This window comes from Myiozetetes cayanensis, unplaced genomic scaffold, assembly GCF_022539395.1.
Source record: "Myiozetetes cayanensis isolate MyiCay16 unplaced genomic scaffold, myiCay2020 scf18, whole genome shotgun sequence".
Taxonomy (NCBI): domain Eukaryota; kingdom Metazoa; phylum Chordata; class Aves; order Passeriformes; family Tyrannidae; genus Myiozetetes; species Myiozetetes cayanensis.
The window spans coordinates 4,358,193-4,375,632 of record NW_026087389.1 but is presented as its reverse complement, the minus strand read 5'-3'; the positions used below and the strand labels follow the sequence as shown (position 1 = coordinate 4,375,632).

The window sequence follows — 17,440 nt, the reverse complement described above, 5'->3', positions numbered from 1 at the left end:
TAATTGACTATCCATGGAGCACAGAAAGAGAACCAAGATGAACATAAACATAAAGCTTAAACTTTAGTTCCACTGCTGTGTTGTGAAGATCATCTGCTCTTTTGAGAGCATAACCTAAGGCAATGAAATACTTAGAACATAGACTGGAGTGGATATCTACCTCATGCCAGTGGAGACATGAACATCCCAACCTGGTTTCATGCCTTCTCTGCTGTTCAAATCTTCCTTGCCTTCACTGACCCCAAACTTTAACAAATAACTAGTCGATGAAGATTTGGTCACTGCATGAGAAGAGAGGAAGCCAAAGTTTCACCTGGTGTTCACATCAGGCCAAACTGAACCACTGTTATGAACTTACCAGAAAGCCATCACTCATGGGGGATTTGTAAAAGTGCTAAGTTTTCTTTATTTGCATTTTCCTTTCACTACCAATTGAAGGGAAAGACAAGAGAAGGGATAATACTTGGTCAGCAGAAACAGGATTTGTCTCCCTGAACACATAGCCAGACAGATCTGATGAGGAGGACACAATATATTTATATAGACCTTTTTCAAAGTGGAACCACACTTTAAATATTGATTTTCACTGGCATGCAAAATGCTGATATCCACAGTCAATTATGTCACTGCTTTATTATTTTATTTTTTAAATAAATTTTCTTACATGACAGGGTAGATCCTTAGTTCTCAGCCAAAAGAACCATCTCAGTAACATGCAAGGAACTGTGGGTTTGACTGAAATCCAGCTGGAGCATAAATTTCAAATCCAATTAATTGTAAGCAATATCTTTAAGGCATTTGAAGAACTATGTCTTGCTTAAAATTTCCTAGTCTGTAATACATATACGTTATATACAATAGTGCATATTTATATATACACACAGGATACACATATATGTGTGTGTATATATATACACACACCAGTTACAGTACTATACACAAAATTTTTGAACTTGAATGAAAACTTCTGTCAGCTTTAGGAAAGTGTACTAGACTGTGCCCACTGACGTGATAAACTCAGGATATGGCAGTTGTATAGTTCAAGTATTCTGTATCCTTCCCTTTTTCCCTGCTCTGATGCATAACCTTGCTGGAGCAGTGCAGACTCTGATTGCCCATGTCTGTAACCTCTTGTAACCTCTCAGACTTAGGATAGCACTGTGGTCATCATCGAGACTAGCAATGGCAGCATTGCCTTGCTGTGCCTTTAATTTCCAATCCATCAGCCTGGATTTCCAGTGCAATTTAGTTGCCTTTGTACCGAGATAAGCAATTTGTTTTATCTTTGCAAGAGTGCTTGTCTTGGACTTCCCTCGTAGTCATCCCAAGGGTGATGACACATTCATGTGACATCTGAAACAATGTATGCAAGATTACCTGACCACAATTTATCGGGGAAATGGATGAAAAATGCTTTCATTTAACTGATTAACATTTAATTAACATTGTTAATTAACATTGATTTTAACTTTTTCAGCTGAAGTGTAACACTTAACATTGACCTTAACTTTTAAAATCAAAGCTAGGTGCTAAGAAAGCTTGGAGAAAACCATGATTGATATTATGCATTATAATCTAGCTGTATGCAATGTGTTGAAGTTATGGAGTAATGTGCATTGTACCATATAAAAGTCTAATGATAGTTAATGTTAGTTAATTAAGATGAACACTGAATGGTATTACCCTGTCTCATATGGGTATTAACATCGTATTAGAGCCTAACAAAATATTATTTTAGTTAAAACCACATATACTGACTCAGTCTAGATTCTCTCTGAAATGAATTCTGAATCCGATTAAACTGCCTATTTCAAAACCATATGATGCTCCTGGATCTCAACACAGTAAATAGGAAAACAGGCTACAGTCTAATAGGATAAATGGGTCTTCTTTATTAAGTAAAAAAAAGAGATAACTTTATGCTTAGGAACTGTAGGACCATGGAGTAGAAATCTTCAGTTTATTGCAGGAAAATACATTACATTATTCTGTTCATAAGCTTAGCAAGCCTCATTTTCAGCTTATAAGGTTTTTCTTCTGTCTTTTCACACACTCCCATCCTGAACTCCTCCTAATGGACTGTTAATCCAGAACAACGCTTCTACTGTGGTGTATAAAAGACATGATCAGCGCTGCACCAGATCCCAGGACAGCCCTGTGTGTCCTCACTGATCACAGAGTAACATCAGTGTGCTCCTGCCTTGCCCCCGAGTGTGACAGGAATGACCTGAGCATTTAGCTTTCTGTAATCTCAGGTGTATTTAGCTACAAGAAGGTTCAGCCCCTTGAAGTGGGCTCAAACCACTGGTTGTTGCATTATATACTACTGAGGCAGATCAAAAAGCGCCTCTGATCTCTATCCACTCCAGAGTGGAAGACAGCTCTGTACACACAAACGTGCAGGGGACATAGGTATAAATGGAATTTTTCTCCTTTCCTTGCATTCATGAAAGTAGTGCAGGGCATCAATTAGATGTTCATAGTCTCAGGCAAAAAAGCAGTATCTAAAGAGAGGCAGAAATATGCAGAAATGCAAGAGTGCATATATCCTTTAAGCACATGAATATACATGTGATATTAAATCTGAGAAGGATTTAAAGAGACCGTATTGTACCTTTAATTAGCAGGTGGTGCTTCTTAGCATTGTAAAAGAGATGAGCCCTGTTAAGTGATCTGGAGACGAGCATAATGACTTTAGTGCTCAGGTTATGAAGGGCATTTCTATGAAGAGAAGAGCAGTATTAGACAGCCAAACTCTTCATACAGTCATATTTATTCTCCATAGTCTTATCAGCAGAGCCAGGTGGTCACAGGTTGGTTGGTGCAGCTGTGGAAGTAAAGCAAGGACCAAATTTCCCAAAGCAAATTCATATTGCCAGAGCCTTTGGAAAGGGAGGTTGAAGAGGAGGTAGGAGTGGGAGTAAGAGCAAATTTCAGACTGGCTGGAGCAAATGGGGAAAGGAAAAGGCAGACTACGTCAGGTCAGATTGTATTTGAAAAGGAAGTTAAGGTCCATGGATGACAGGCAAAGCTTATTTCTTTCCCTTTTCCTTCTGAGCCAATCTCTATGTCTGAGGATCTTCCTTCAGTGCACTTCACTTCTGTGTCCATTTCTGGCATATTGTTGACTCCAGACAGTTTGGTGTATGTTGCAAATTCTGCTAAACTATGTTTGGCCAAGCAGTGAAATTGCCATTACAGTTCCAAGCATATTCTTAACTCCAGGATGAATGGGTGCTTTTTCCTGTATTGTAGATGGGAGAGAAAACTTGATTTTTCTTTCACAAAATTGAGGAAACCAGGGGTTTGTGTCTTGGCAGGAAGGTGACACCTCCAGCATCACAAAATCTTGTTGCCACAAGGTGTTATTGATACCATTTCTCTCAGCATTGTCATGTCCTGAATGCCACAAGGAGCCTTTAATGGCTTTTTATGGTTGTAATAGGGAATTTCAGGAAAAGAAGTAGAACAGATTTTGAGTGTGGCTGTGTCAAGAGAATCCTCACAATGAGAAAAGGCACCTGATTCTCAAATGCACAAGCATTACAGCAATGTCCATGTTGAGTTCCTCTCAGCTCTTGCCTCCTTGGACTGTCCCTTGGTGTGATTTTGAATGGCACTGTAAAGTACAGGACCCAGGTGCTGTGGTACAGAAGATAATATTCTGAGGGTAGTGTCTGACCCTTCTGTGAGCTCCAAAGGTAATTGTCTTGGTAACTTTGCATTTGCCTGTGGGGCTCTCTCATAATTAGGCTATTCATGAGCTATGGGGGTTGCTTTCTACTTGTGAATGCCTTTTCTTCCCTTTGACTTATCTTTGATTCCTAGGAATTTATGCACTTTTATTCGCTTCAGAATCCAGTAATGTACAAATCTCTTTCTAAGATCTGCAATATATGCATTTGCCCCATGGGATGCCTCTCTGGGCCCATATTTGGTTTTTGTGTGTAAATATTCACATTGGCCTCACTGCTGCTCACACACGAGAAGGGATCACACTGAGGTGACTGATTACAAATCAAAATTAAAACCACCAATTGGCATTAAAGGTCACATCTTTATTAGAATTATTCCTCCAAATACAATTAGCTCCACACCAATCTGTGGGGGGGAGGAATGGAGGTTTTCTGTGAGTCTGACGAACTTAGACCAACAGTGTGTCATTATCTTGAATAGAGCTTCTTCCAGCTTTTGGTAGGAAAACAACTCATCTTCCACAGCCTCACTTCTCCCTCTCCTCCCAAGGGCAGCACAAAGAAAGGAAAGAAGACATTAAGACTCCTGGTCTTGAGGAAACAAAGTCTGTTTTATTTTTTCCCTATTTTGCTTTTTCCCTACTCTGTTTTATAAGTGACTTCATTCCTTACCCTGTTGGGTGAAGGTCCATCAATACACTTGCTGTGGATGGGCTGCATTTCCATGGCAGTCACTCCATACAGTGACAGGGTAAAGCACTGAAGAGAGCAAGAAGATAAAAACAAATCAGTGGGATTAATGTGATGAGTTCAAGAGGTTATTTGTGCCAACCGGTTCACAGTAAGGCTTAATCCCCAGGGGCTGCACGTAAGCCAAGGTAAATGAAATCTAAGGTAGAAACATGCATAAGAATTTGAAAAGCAAGTGAGCATCAACTTTGAAAAGTGAGAGGAAAGATCAAGTAGAAAGAAAATGTGTAGGCCATTCACTGGGGATGTGAAATAGAAAGCACTGATGAGCTCTTTACTCAATAAAGTATGAGAGAGCAATACAAGCACTGTTTCACCTGCCTCCAAAGTGTCCAGCACTGGTTGATCCCAGGGACAGTCTGAGATTGCACAGACCCTTGTGCAGATTATTTATGTTGCAGAAACAGGTTTGTTGAAGTTTACGTATGTAATAACCCTTATTAGACCAACAGATGTGGTTATCTGGGTTCTTCTTCAGAGCTGAAACGGAAGCAGCAAACCTGCATGTGTCCAAAAGCAGGTCCATGTTTTTAAAATATGTTAGTTGATCTAATAAAAGACATTACTTCTCCCAGCAAGCCTTTCACTGAGAACATTTATGGTGGCTCATATTCCTGTAACTGGGGACTTCAAACCACTTTAGAAACATTACACTAGATAGCATCACATCATATTTATTTGGAAGTTAATTATTATTTTTTATCATCTTTAAAATGTGAGGAAACACAATTGAATAGACTTAACCAAGATAAAATAGGATGTCTGGAGAAGAAATCAGTCCTGGACCTTCTCCTTAGGCACAGTGCTATCATATGGAAGGGTTAAGTTAAACATCTCTCCATAAGTCAGTTTTCCTTCATGCTCAGGGAGCTAATAGGAGAATGAATGCATTTAGTTTTTTTCAGGACCATATGATGAATTTGAAATTTTCCATGGTGAAGCATGGTGAAGTTTAAGTAGCACAAAACTGCCTGTACAAAATGGAGTGAAAGTTTGAGGTGTTCCTGATGTATAATTGCTCTTCATTCTTAGATGAGAATTATGATGTTAATTTTAGAGGTTTAAAAAAAGAAGGAAACTTTAATTATCATACTTAATGGCCACATATTATTCAGTGATCTGCAGCTTTTCTAGATGCTCTGTCATTTCTGACATCTGAAGACAAAATACACTGTCTCTCTTCCAGAGAGACACAGATACACAAGTAAACACAAAATGAGATACAAGTACTATGTTGCAATCTCTTCACATCTATTTATCGATAGAAGAAACAAAGGGGGGAAAAGATTGTGGTTTTTTCAGGATGGTTTGGAATGACTTTTTAAGTTGATTCCTGAAAAAAATATTTGCAAGCCTATCATTTGTTAGCTGAGTCTGTGCAAGTGGCTTGGCTTTCAAACAGTTACTCCTTATTGTCTGTCTGAATTCATCTTTCTAACCACAGGGCTCTTAAGTAATGCAATTCCCAAAGCTAAATGCACATACTGTGCGTCTGCAGATCCTCATAATGAGAGTTGCTACCATGTGCAATACCATGTAAACACCTTTCTTCCTCCAGTTTCTAGAAAAATAAAAGAGAAGGAGATAAAGTTCCTATTGGTACATTTCAAATGCAAGGAATGTGTCAAAAGTCTCCCGAGAAGTCGGGTTTCCTTTATGTCACAGCAACGAAGCAGCAAAATGTGTTTTCTTTCTTTCACTTTGTCAGAATGCAGTGCTAAAGTCTGGGGGTCAGGACCGGTGTCAAATAAACAACTTTACTGTTTTGAATTTTTTAAAGGTTGAAGCTCCAGATAAAACAACTGCCGTTTGCACACAATATGCCCTGTGATCACATGGCATGATTGATGATAAGTCAAAACAAATTTTGTTTATTCAGCTTTAAAGTGAATGTGGTGTTCAGATTTTTCTGCGGTTTGGAGTGCTATTAGACAAACAAGGTGCACATATGGGATGTAGTAAAGGTAGAGGCCTGTTTTCACCAACAACGTGTTTCCTTTCGGCACTGCTGAGTCATCTGTGAAGCCACCCTGGGTTGGAGGCATCTGGCCCCACTGCCCCTTCCACACGGGGTGACTTTAGAGCTGCCAAAGGCTTGGCAGTGATTTTGGGTGCCCCACTCTCCCAGGAAGGCTGTGCACCGGGGCAGGATGTCTCTCAGCCTCGGGGCTGGGCTTGGGGGACCCGGTAGGTGCAGGGAACAGCAGGGAAAGGGCACAATGTTGCATCTCTTACCCGGCTGCTCTGTGGTGTCAGAAAATCTGCCGACCCGTGTCCGTGATGAGCCACCATGGGAAATATCCCTTGAACCCACAGCTCAGCCCCACGGCCCCCACTCACACTGGGAATTGCGATTGGGGCTTAATGTTTGCCATGGAGCATCCCTCTTCTCTTCCCAGCACACAGACACTGCCCAGGCATCGTTTTGACCCTCTCATTTCAACTGAAGTGCTCATCCAGGAGAGGTGTTTTGCCACCCTTCCTCATGCTGAGCAGTCCCTTCCTTGGAGCAGGGCATGAAATGTAGGAAAGTCAGTTAATTTAGCTCCTCATTGCCTCCTCTGGGGTGTGAGCCAGACCTTGTGGGACACCCACCTGTGAAGAGATGACAAGCGTGCACCCCAATGAGAGGCAGGGGCCAGTTGTCTTTGTGCATGTTGGAATTTGTATTTGTCCTCATTTGTGTGCAAGAAGAGCAGGGAGGAGGCCGTGGCATTTTGGATGGGAGGATTTTATGGTTTTACTGCTGAGCTAAAATAGCAGGTTGAAAATAGGAAGGGAGAAAACACTCGAAGTGCACAGTTATTTCTCTGTTGTCTAGGAAGGCTGTGATGTTTGTTTTCCTTACAAAATCAAACTTTCTTATGATTATGCTTGAAAATAGAAGTAAGCTGAACTTATATTTTTCAAAGAGGAAATCCAAGATATTTTTTCTTTCTATAGCAGTGTAGTTCAGCTGAAAGCAACAATTGTTTTCAATTTTTCTAACAGGAAATATCATACCAATTCATTGGGAAAATACAAATGAGGTCATTTTTTCAAGAGACTCAAATATTCCCCAGAGAAATATCAGTAATTTCCTAACACCACTATCGTTTATCCTTGGCCTCCCTTAAACATATTTTTCATGAATTCTTAGCATGGCCCCTTCCACTGAAACTCTCTGTGCAAGAATAAGACATTTGTTATAAATATTATTGCATATAATTAGATTTTCTTTTGATATCTTACGTACAAAAACTTATATATTGGGATATCATAAATAGCGAGGAACTAAATTATTAATATTTTTAAAATTAAATGTTTATTTGCAAAAAGAGTTAATGCTATTTAGAGAAAAAAAAGTTGATGCCTAATTTCATCCCACTTAGTGTATTGTAATTATATGATTACCTATAGAAACTTCAGAGTATGGGTTTTGAAAGATCAAAGTTAGTGAAAAGTCAGCATGTAATTAGTTTCTTGCTTTGGAGCATTAGGTAGAATTACTGCAAAGAGGCAAAACTATCATTTTATAGAGACCCTTAGGAGATTTATAATGATGGTAGACAAATATATGCATACAATATCAGTTGGTGTGCTAAAATTTAATTTTAGTGAGGAAATGTGGTTGAAGGTGATCACAATACATGGGGATGTTCTTATTTTAATATTGGTGGATGTTATTATTAGAGAATCATATCAAAAGATATGTCACCAGGGAGAAAATATCATTTATAAATCACTAATGAGTAGCAAACAGTGTTTAGCTTGGAGGTATAAGACATCTTTTCACAATGTGCATTTATGATCAAACACAAAAGATCAACTGGGGGAAAAAATGAACAGTAGATCTATATTTTATCTTTTAGTTCTCAGCAACATTTTTGACGGTTAAATGGGGTTATACAATGGATGCACTGAATCACACCCTCTCTATAAGGCAGAAAGAGCCCTTTTTATGTGTAACAAAGAGCTCACATTTTGGCCCCCAAATGTTGTTTTCTTTTAGAAAAATCCTTAATAAATAACACCCCAGTGTTAGGATAGTTTGTGCTCCAACATTTCAAGGTGTTCAAGTCCTTTGTACCCCTCTATGTCACAAGCAGAGACAAAATGTTACGTTGGGTCCACCTGTGCACACATGGAAGTCTGGAGGAATTTTACAAGAATTTCAGTGGCTTTGTGATTGAGGCTATTATGTGAGAGAGGATATTTTCAAGACAGAGCTGTTATAACATCATACAACACATCAGGACCTCTTTTCCCACCCACAACATCACACGAATGTGATTTTAGAACAGATTTGAAGCACATAAGAAGAACCTTGTGGATAACCGTGCAAGACCCAATGGAATAAATGAGAGGAGAGCTGAAGCAAATATGTGCATGCAAGAGATTGTCATGAGAGACAGTACAAGGACTATAGTCAAAAAAAGGAAAAGGCAATGGAGAGGTTGAGATGGGAGTCAGGAGGAATATGCATGGAAAGAAAAGGAAAGAAGAATTTGAGAGCAGATATAGAGAGTAATAACTATCATAGTACTTGAAAGAGCAGAAAACACCATCACCACTACTGGTGGTGCATTTAAAGGTGGCTTTTAATCTTTCTGTAAAATGTTACTCATTACAAATCCTGGGGGGGAAAAAAAAAAAAAAAAGAGCAAAGAGAATGGCTTTTGTAGATTGTAAAAATATAATACTGACAAACTAGAGGAAAAAGCTGAACCATTATCTTAAATTACTGCAGATCCAAAGGTCCAAGGGAAGATGGACTTATGTAAATAATTCAGATATTCATTTTAGTGCCTATTACTGTGAACAATTATTTCAGTATTGCTACTATATTTGTCCAATACGTATGTAAGGTATGACATGAGAATCATCATAAAGTATATAGGACATAAAAAGTTTATTTGTGGATAAAGCAGGGATTTTTACTGTTTTATTTCATGTATATTAATTTGATCTAAATGTCTTGCTCTTTATTCTTTCTCCTTTATTAATGTCTCTTTTCATGCTGGAATAAATTATCACTTGCTGCAGTCATATAATAAAATAAGTAAATAGATACTGAGGATTCCAGAATTAAATTCCCATTTTGAGCAGATCAGAAAGTGAAATATCTCACGTTTGCCTTGTCTTGCTAAACAAGACACAAATTTTGCATCTGCCCCTTTGGGGTTTTTTTAATGGCCCTCAGTTGGATCTGGGCAATATCCTTCATATCCCATTTTCACAGTCACCTGCACCCATTGTTATTGTCTGTAGGACAAACCAGGACAGGTAGGTTGCTCAGCTGGCATCCAGCCTCAGCGTGGAACAAAAGGATGCACACACCCCCCCACACACGGATCAGGCTGCAGCACCACGAGGTTGCTATCACAGCGAGCGAGATTCTTAAACTAAGATTAACCTTGAAGCTAGAATGAGATAAAAACAAATAGAAATTTCTCCACAGGAATAAGAGCTTATTATACAGGAAAGTATTTCATAACTTGCATAACTTTAATTAAGAAAAAAGGCTGGCAGGATATATTCTATCTCAGCAGCCATATGCTTAAATGTGTGCTCAGTGAGGTGCACAGAAGGTGTGCACATCTCATTATTAACTGAGTAGATCTGTGTGTACAACTCCCTACAAGTGCTGACAATATCACTCATGCATTTTCATGATGCTTATCTTTTTGCCCCTTATGGAGCATCATGTCTGCACCGTACTGGGTGAGCTGAGCTGTGCTGGTCTGAATTGAAGCAGCTCCTGTAGCAGACCCAAGTGGTTGGAATGGGAGTTTCTGAGAGGCAAAAAAAAAGAGGAAGTGGTAAATGAGTGGATGTAGTGGAAGTTGAGAACTCATTTAGACAGGGAGGCATCTGGATGACTTTCTCCTTCTATTAAATGAAGCAGGCAGGAGAGTTTATAATAATAATCCATTGCTTTCAGACAAATTTAGGTCACCTTCCCAAGAAGCGCTATGGTTTGAGGGAGACTTGGGACTCTCTAAGGTTCCAGGCACCTTTTGGAGCCTTGTGTTTCAGATTTGCTCTTGGGATGCTGTAGGTCAGTCAAATGTTTGGAACTGAGTCTGCAGAAGATGTTGTAGGGGACACTGTTGGTGAGGAGTTTGCTGTGTTTTTTCATTGGGGAAATCTGCCAAGGTTTCCTCGGTGGTATCGTCAGCCACTGGTTGAACACTGAGACTGACAAAGGCATAAGAAAGTTGTGTCTATTAATGAAATTACTCTGCATGTCAAATATCTTCATGTGCATCCAGTTGAGTCATAGTCCTTGGTTTCTGAAGTAATGAAGAAATACCAAATTTTGAAGGAAGCTTGCATGTGCATCTTGGCATAGAGCGGTATAAAAAAGGGGGAAACTGGCTGAAGGCTGACCCAGCTGATTAATGGGTCTCTGGAAAGGGGAAGGATGGAGGAAGCAGAAGTGACTGTGAGTGACTGGTTTCTCCCGTGCTTTTTGGATAGACACACTGACCCTGAGTAAACTCATGTGGATGTAAACTGCAGTCAGGCAGACAGGGTGGCATCAGGCCATGCTGCCATGAGGTCTGTGAGCCTCAGCATGTCCTCAGCCACATCTCAGGCTGCTCATGGAAGTGGCTGATGAGATTTCTCCCTGTTAGAAATCAGTGCAGACATAGGATTATTCTTGTCTGAATATAATCTGACATTGCCCAGTAAATTTTATGATCCAAGTAGGGCTTGTAATGGAGCTTTCTTTGTTGATCCAGAGACCTTGCAAATAGAAAGGTGAATAATTATATGTACTCTGTCAATTATCTGACTTTGGATCAGCTGGTAGTCTACATATGAATTCATAATGAATCCAGAATGAATCTTTGGCCTCCATCTGAATAAGCAGAGAAGCATTATGGCCTGGACTTCACTAAAAATTTCTGAATCCATAGAAAAACTGAGGAAGAGGAGGACATCGCATGAGTAATGTTCACTAGAAACCATGACTATTTTTTGAGTGGAATGAATGACTCAGGGCATGACCTAAGCCTCCTAGTAAGATTTAGAAGGCATTTTATGGAATAGGGGTGAAGGCACGCTGACAGAAACCGTTCCACACACTGTCCCCTCCAGCATTTACACCCTCAGCAAAACTCTTTGCTGACAAACTGTTTAAGTTGTGAGATAGTTGCAAGAGAATTAGAGGAAACCATCTCTGGCATCTCTAATCCATTCTCACAGATCTATATATGCATTGCTCCCAACTGCACTGTGGCTGAAATCTCTGGTTCTAATGCAGTTGTAGCTTCTGACTGCTTAAACATCTTTCAGGCCAGGAAAGGACAACAGCACCCCTTCTGTAAAAGGCAGATAATTCATAATCTTCTTAAGGGACCCTGGAGTGCCTCCAGGGACTAAAATTCCCATAGCTACACTTCTTACCTCCCCATAACAGGGTGCTTATTTGAGGTTTTTAGGAAAGAAGTGGAGCACTATTGCAGACCAACACCTGGGGCCACCTCGTGGTGTTAGCACTGAGAGATGGTGGAGACCACTCTGCAGGGATCATAAAGGTGTGAAGAGCCAAGTCACTGGCCCTGTAGGCATTTATCCCAAAGTCTGTCCACAGGATGTGAGCTACAGTGAAATACTTGTGGGCAAATGCTCGAAGAACCACTGCACCACACCTTGTGATTACGCTGGATGGAAAGGTTAGAAATGGTCCCAAAGCCTTAGGTTTTCAATTATCACAGTGGTCCCCAATACTCATAGGAGCCAGTGTGGCAGAAGCCTTAATGGCACAGAGGTCTGATTTCTGCCCTTCTGTTGAGACTCAGAAAAAAGAAAAAAAAAAAACAAACCTTTTTTGTAATAAAAACAAAATTCTTTTCTAATAAACATGAAAAAATGAAAGCTGAATTAACACAATGAGCAGAGGGCTATGAAACCTTTCAAAGGCAACCACTGCACAGGGATTCTGCATTTTCCCAGCTCTTGGGGCTGGATGACTACTCCTTATTTAAGATTTTCCCTGGAAAGTTTCATGAAGATGTTTCCCATTTAAAATTAGATATCCTTTCACCAAATCCTTGTCTGAGGGATCAAGAAGGAAAAATGTTTGGAGGCCAACAATGCAGCTAACATTTTCATACATTCCTACTGTAGCAAAAACTTCCCTATTCAGAGCAGCTACATAAAGCTGTATCTTGTGTCATTTAGGACTGATTGTGGGATGTGGCATTCAGAGTCTGTCACCAGTTTAGAGAAGTCTGTCTCAATCAGTGTCACTGCTGGCCACAGCCGCCTGTGTAGGTTGCTGTCAATCCAGCTGTCTTTGTTTTAAAATGCTGTTTTGGTTTGGGGTTTTTTTGTTTCTCTTTTCTAGGGTAACTACCACATCAGTGTCAGGGTCTGATGCTGTCTCTTACTCAGGCATAAGAGAGATTCACACAGGCTGCTCATCAGTGGTTTAGGATATTTCCTTAGATGAAAGTACCCCTTTCTAACACTATTTCTCCAGGCTCCTGCAATGCTCAACAGAAAACCCTTCTTTGCCAAGTTATCCTGACTGTGAGTCTGAGCAGAGCAGCTGATGGCATATAAAAACCTCACTCATCCTGTATTCTCACCTTGCAAGCAGTAAAATTTGCCTGCTAATACACAAATTTCAGCTGGTTTTTTCCTCTTTATTGCACAGGGCTGCAGCAGTAGTGACAATTGAAAAGAGGTGGGAAGATGGGGAATGCCACTATCTAAAGCAGACATTTAGAAAGGGCCGGGCCTCCTGCTAAAGCTCTTTAGCACATCTATTGCTCGTGTCCCCTGCCTTTGCAGTGAAGCTCTCAGTGTCCCTGAACAGTGTCTGTAGCCTTTGAAATCTGCTGGATGGGACATGTCTCCAAAGCAAGGAGAGACCAGGTTATTAGTAAAGCTGCACTGGTCCTTTCATATTTGAATCACTGTATGGAGCTGTAGATAAGTCAGTACAACACGGCGTGGTGTAGCTGGCAACTTAAATCTGATATTGTGAGTATTGTTCTTCCCCTACCTGGCACCTTTCCCTCCACTTTAGTTGCAGAAAAGAGAGAGCTTTTCCAGGGGTTGTCTTTGGCTGAGCATAGACCCTGGGGTGCAAAGAATTGCAGGCACGTTGCCTACTTGTGGGGTTTTTTTTCAGTTGAGTTCAGTCATGCTGGGATATCACTTGGTGGTGGTGTGGGTAAGCAGCAGCCATGGGTCAAAAAACAACTGCATTTACTACGAAAAGCAAAACTGGGGACACAATCTACTTAAAAATAGGACAGGAACTTCATTACTGTCATTTACAAACGAGGCGTGTTTCTGATCTCCAAGTCATGCCATAGAGGCGAGATGGCTCACACAGGGTATGGAGTCTCCTAGCTCACACAGTTATTTCCATGTTGCCATTTTGGGCAGAGGAACAAGTTCAGACAAAATAAAAACTGACCTTTACCCGTTTCTTTGACCCAGCCCAAGGCAGTGCTTTCCTGCACTGTCTCAGCTTTATTTCCATGCTCCCCAGTGCCTCCTGGTCCGTCGGGGATAGGAGCACCAGTGCCCCAGCACTGTGAGAAAGCTGTTCTTGACCTGAACCTGACCAGAAACAGGAAGTAATAGAAATCCCACAAAAAAATCTTTTCTCCTGAGATCTTCAGCCAGGGGGTCACTTTCTGAACTCTCTCTTTCCCTGGTGTAACCACTGACTTTGTTTACACCAGTGTAATGGAGCACAGCCTTAATTATGGAGGTTCCCCTACAGCTTTGCATAAGAGTCAAGCCTGAGTGTGTGTCTAAACCAAATCTACAGAGCTTTTGAGCTTCTCCCATCCCTAATTATTTGTGGGTTTTGGATATATACCAAGAAATTAGTTCATATCCATCTACAATTTTCTCTTTGTTTGATTGGCTTGAGGGCTGGAATTAAGAAAGAGAATTACCTAGAATAATGCCATTTGTATTCCACATAAAGAGAATCCAACCAGAAGCAACAATGCAATGTTTTTTAAACTGTATGATATGATAATACATAATGACACGCTGCACAAACCGACACATGGTTTCCACGAATACCAGTGAGGTTTCTCTTCAAGGAAAAAGTAATGAAATGGAGCAGATCGCAATCCAACCACAGCAGTACCAACCTGAGCATCCACCAGGGACATAATCAGAAATCACATACTCACTGCTGAGGAGCTATAATTAAACTAGATTTAATTTTAATGGAAATTCTTTTCAGAAAAAAAAATATACTGATGTTCCCCACCCCCTCTAATGTTGCTCTTCTGTTCCAGGCTTTATGGAAATAGTTACAGGATTCATGTGTTTTGCAACCCCAAATGTTTTCAAAACAAATAGAACATCTTAAAAAATGAAATTAATAAATCTTTTACATTCATACTCAAAAGTCAGTCATGCTGAGGTTGTGTGGGTTCATCAGCATCAGATGCTTCCTGCCGGCTGGTGCCTCCACCCAACACATGTTTTAAATAATAATCAAGTTCAGCCTTTGCAATTATATTTCTGACTTAATGCTGTTGTATGGTAATAGCTCTTTTATCCTACTTTTATCTCTCAACTTTATGTCAGACAGTACTACTCCTATCTAGGGATGTGAAAACCTGATAACTTTAAGAGGATTAATACTGGCAAAATGTGCTTTATTAGTTTGGATTTGTTTTATTGGTACCCTGCAGTTTGATTAGGACTAAGAAGCAGTCAGGATATTGTTTGCCCAAGCAGAGAGAAAATAACACCAAGCAGAAAGTTAAATATATATCCATTTATTGTGCTGGTGCTCTCACAAGCACACCAGCTCTGCCTGTGTCACTCAGCCCCTCTATTTACAAAGGGCACAGGACTCCTGGAGACATAAAACAGAAACCCAGAGCAGATTCTGCAGTGCAAACACACACATCTCAGCTGTGACCCACACCACTGAGACCCTTTCTGCAGCATGGTCACCCAGTGGTGCCTGGAGGAGCCCAAATTAGTCCTATGCCCAGTGTGGGGCTGCCCCAGGATAATCCTGTTCCTCTGGGGCCATTTCCCCAAATCTGCTCTCTCTTCCACATTTTCCTCCATGGCCACTCTTGGGCACACTGGGATCAGGAATAATCCCTGTCCTTGCATACCTGGGGAAGTAAAGGCACAAGCTGAGTGGTGCTTTCCCTGCTGCTCAGCACACCTTCCTCCTGGTATGGTACTGGTGCTTTCCAGGGGAAGACTGGACAAATCCACCTGGCAGCAACACCCTGTAAAGTGTCTTTATGTAGAAGTGATGAAGTGTTGCTCAGAAAGATCTGGTTACCTTCTCCTTGGGATAGATTAGCTCAGGCTGAGTTAAGTGCTCTTGTGTGTGGTAATCAAACTAATCAGGTTAAAATTAGGCTGGGTATTGTGCCACTGTCCTGCAGCCCTGTGATGGCCCCTCTCCTCTGGGTGCTCATGGGATGCCCATCACAGAGTGCTTGGTGGAGAGAGGGGGTCAGGCGTGTTCCTGGCAACTCTGACAGTGAGGCTGGCATCTCTAGGACTAAGAAATGCAGCTAAATATATTCCTACATGTGATAGGTGCATGGAAAACCCATTTTTTAATTTTTGGCAGAAAGGAATTGGAATGCAACTGGGCAAGCTACAGACCAAAGCTCACCCTGCCAACTTTTGTAATAATAGGAAGCTAGTTACAGTAAACAGTGGTAAATAACACACTCATGAAATCCAGTGGGGAATAAATGATTTGTTCTTATACAGGAAAACAAAAAAGGAGACAGCACTTTATTTTTTAATACTATTGTGCTCCACCCACACTGTCTCCAGTATATCCCATAACAGTGTTGGCTTTTGAGAAAAATGCATATAATGACTGGACTCAGTCTTCTTGCACAGAAGCATGACTAGATAATAAAACAAAGATGCTGGCCTACCAAAAAATTCACATTCAACTCTTTGCGACACATTCATTCACCACTCACTTTCTCCATTTTCACATGTAGAAAGAGTTTGGTGATTGGATTTATTCCTGATTTGTGCTGGTGAGAATTAAAACAGAATGAGCACAATGCTATTTCTATCTGTGCCCAATATATATAGTGCATTACTTACAAAATATTTATCTATGTTTCCTCCCACCCACTACTTTGTTACATTCATCACTGCCTGTGAGGAGAGGTAGAAGACACAGTAGATATATGAAGATTGGAAAGGATGTTTACTTGAGGGAGATTTGCTGTGAGTTATGAAACAGACTTTTAAAAAAACCCTACTTTCCGACATTTTTCTGGAAATAAACAACAAGTTTAGTTATTCTCATAGATTAATCCAGTGCCCATAAAGGATCTGTTGCCTTTTCTACTATGAGCTATTTTTATAATTAAAATGTTATTTCTTAGGCTCTCTTACTCATAGATAAGCCTGCAACTTCTTCTCATATCCCCATGGACAGGAGAATAGTTTATTCCCTGCCCCTCTGCAACAGCATTTTACATGTTTGATGTCTCCTGTTTCTCCCCAACCAACCCCAGTTCTCTCTCTCAGCCCTTATACTGGCCTCTACTGGATTCTTTCCAATTAGTTCCCAGTCATTTGAGCACCACACTGAAGACTGGGCAATGACACTGGAGCTGAACTTCCCCTTGAGTGTGACTGCTCCTTTACCATGGCGTGGTGACTTGTCTCACATCTGCCTCATGACCCCTCCACATAAACCAGGGCAAATGAGAGTTAGACAGCAGAATCTGGGCATCACAAATACACACTCCTGCTCCAGGCAGGACTGGTGGGACCCCTGGTGGGACCATATCTGGGGACATTCAGCAGATCAGCCTTTCCCTGAGGCTGGACCTTTGTCTGAGAGCTGAAGTAGCAGTCTTGAAATAACTCAAATGCAATGCGAGAAGAAGTCTCTTCTACATCTCCTTCTGCTTCAGCCTAACTGTTACAGCCAGGGTCTGATCTGAAAACATGTCCTTCCTGTGAGGTTCAGACCACAAAACTGACTGCTTGCCACATTCCCCTGTTGTTTT

At 40.8% G+C, this 17,440-nt stretch overlaps 1 long non-coding RNA gene across 1 annotated transcript in view; it reads right to left on the bottom strand.

The window, feature by feature from the left end:
• Positions 1-4,337: 4,337 nt before the first annotated feature.
• Positions 4,338-17,440, bottom strand: part of LOC126638826 (uncharacterized) — a 54,583-nt gene continuing 41,480 nt past the window's right edge. Inside the window, exon 3 of the long non-coding RNA XR_007628695.1 lies at positions 4,338-4,454. This is a non-coding gene — a long non-coding RNA (uncharacterized LOC126638826). The remainder of the gene's footprint in view (positions 4,455-17,440) is intronic.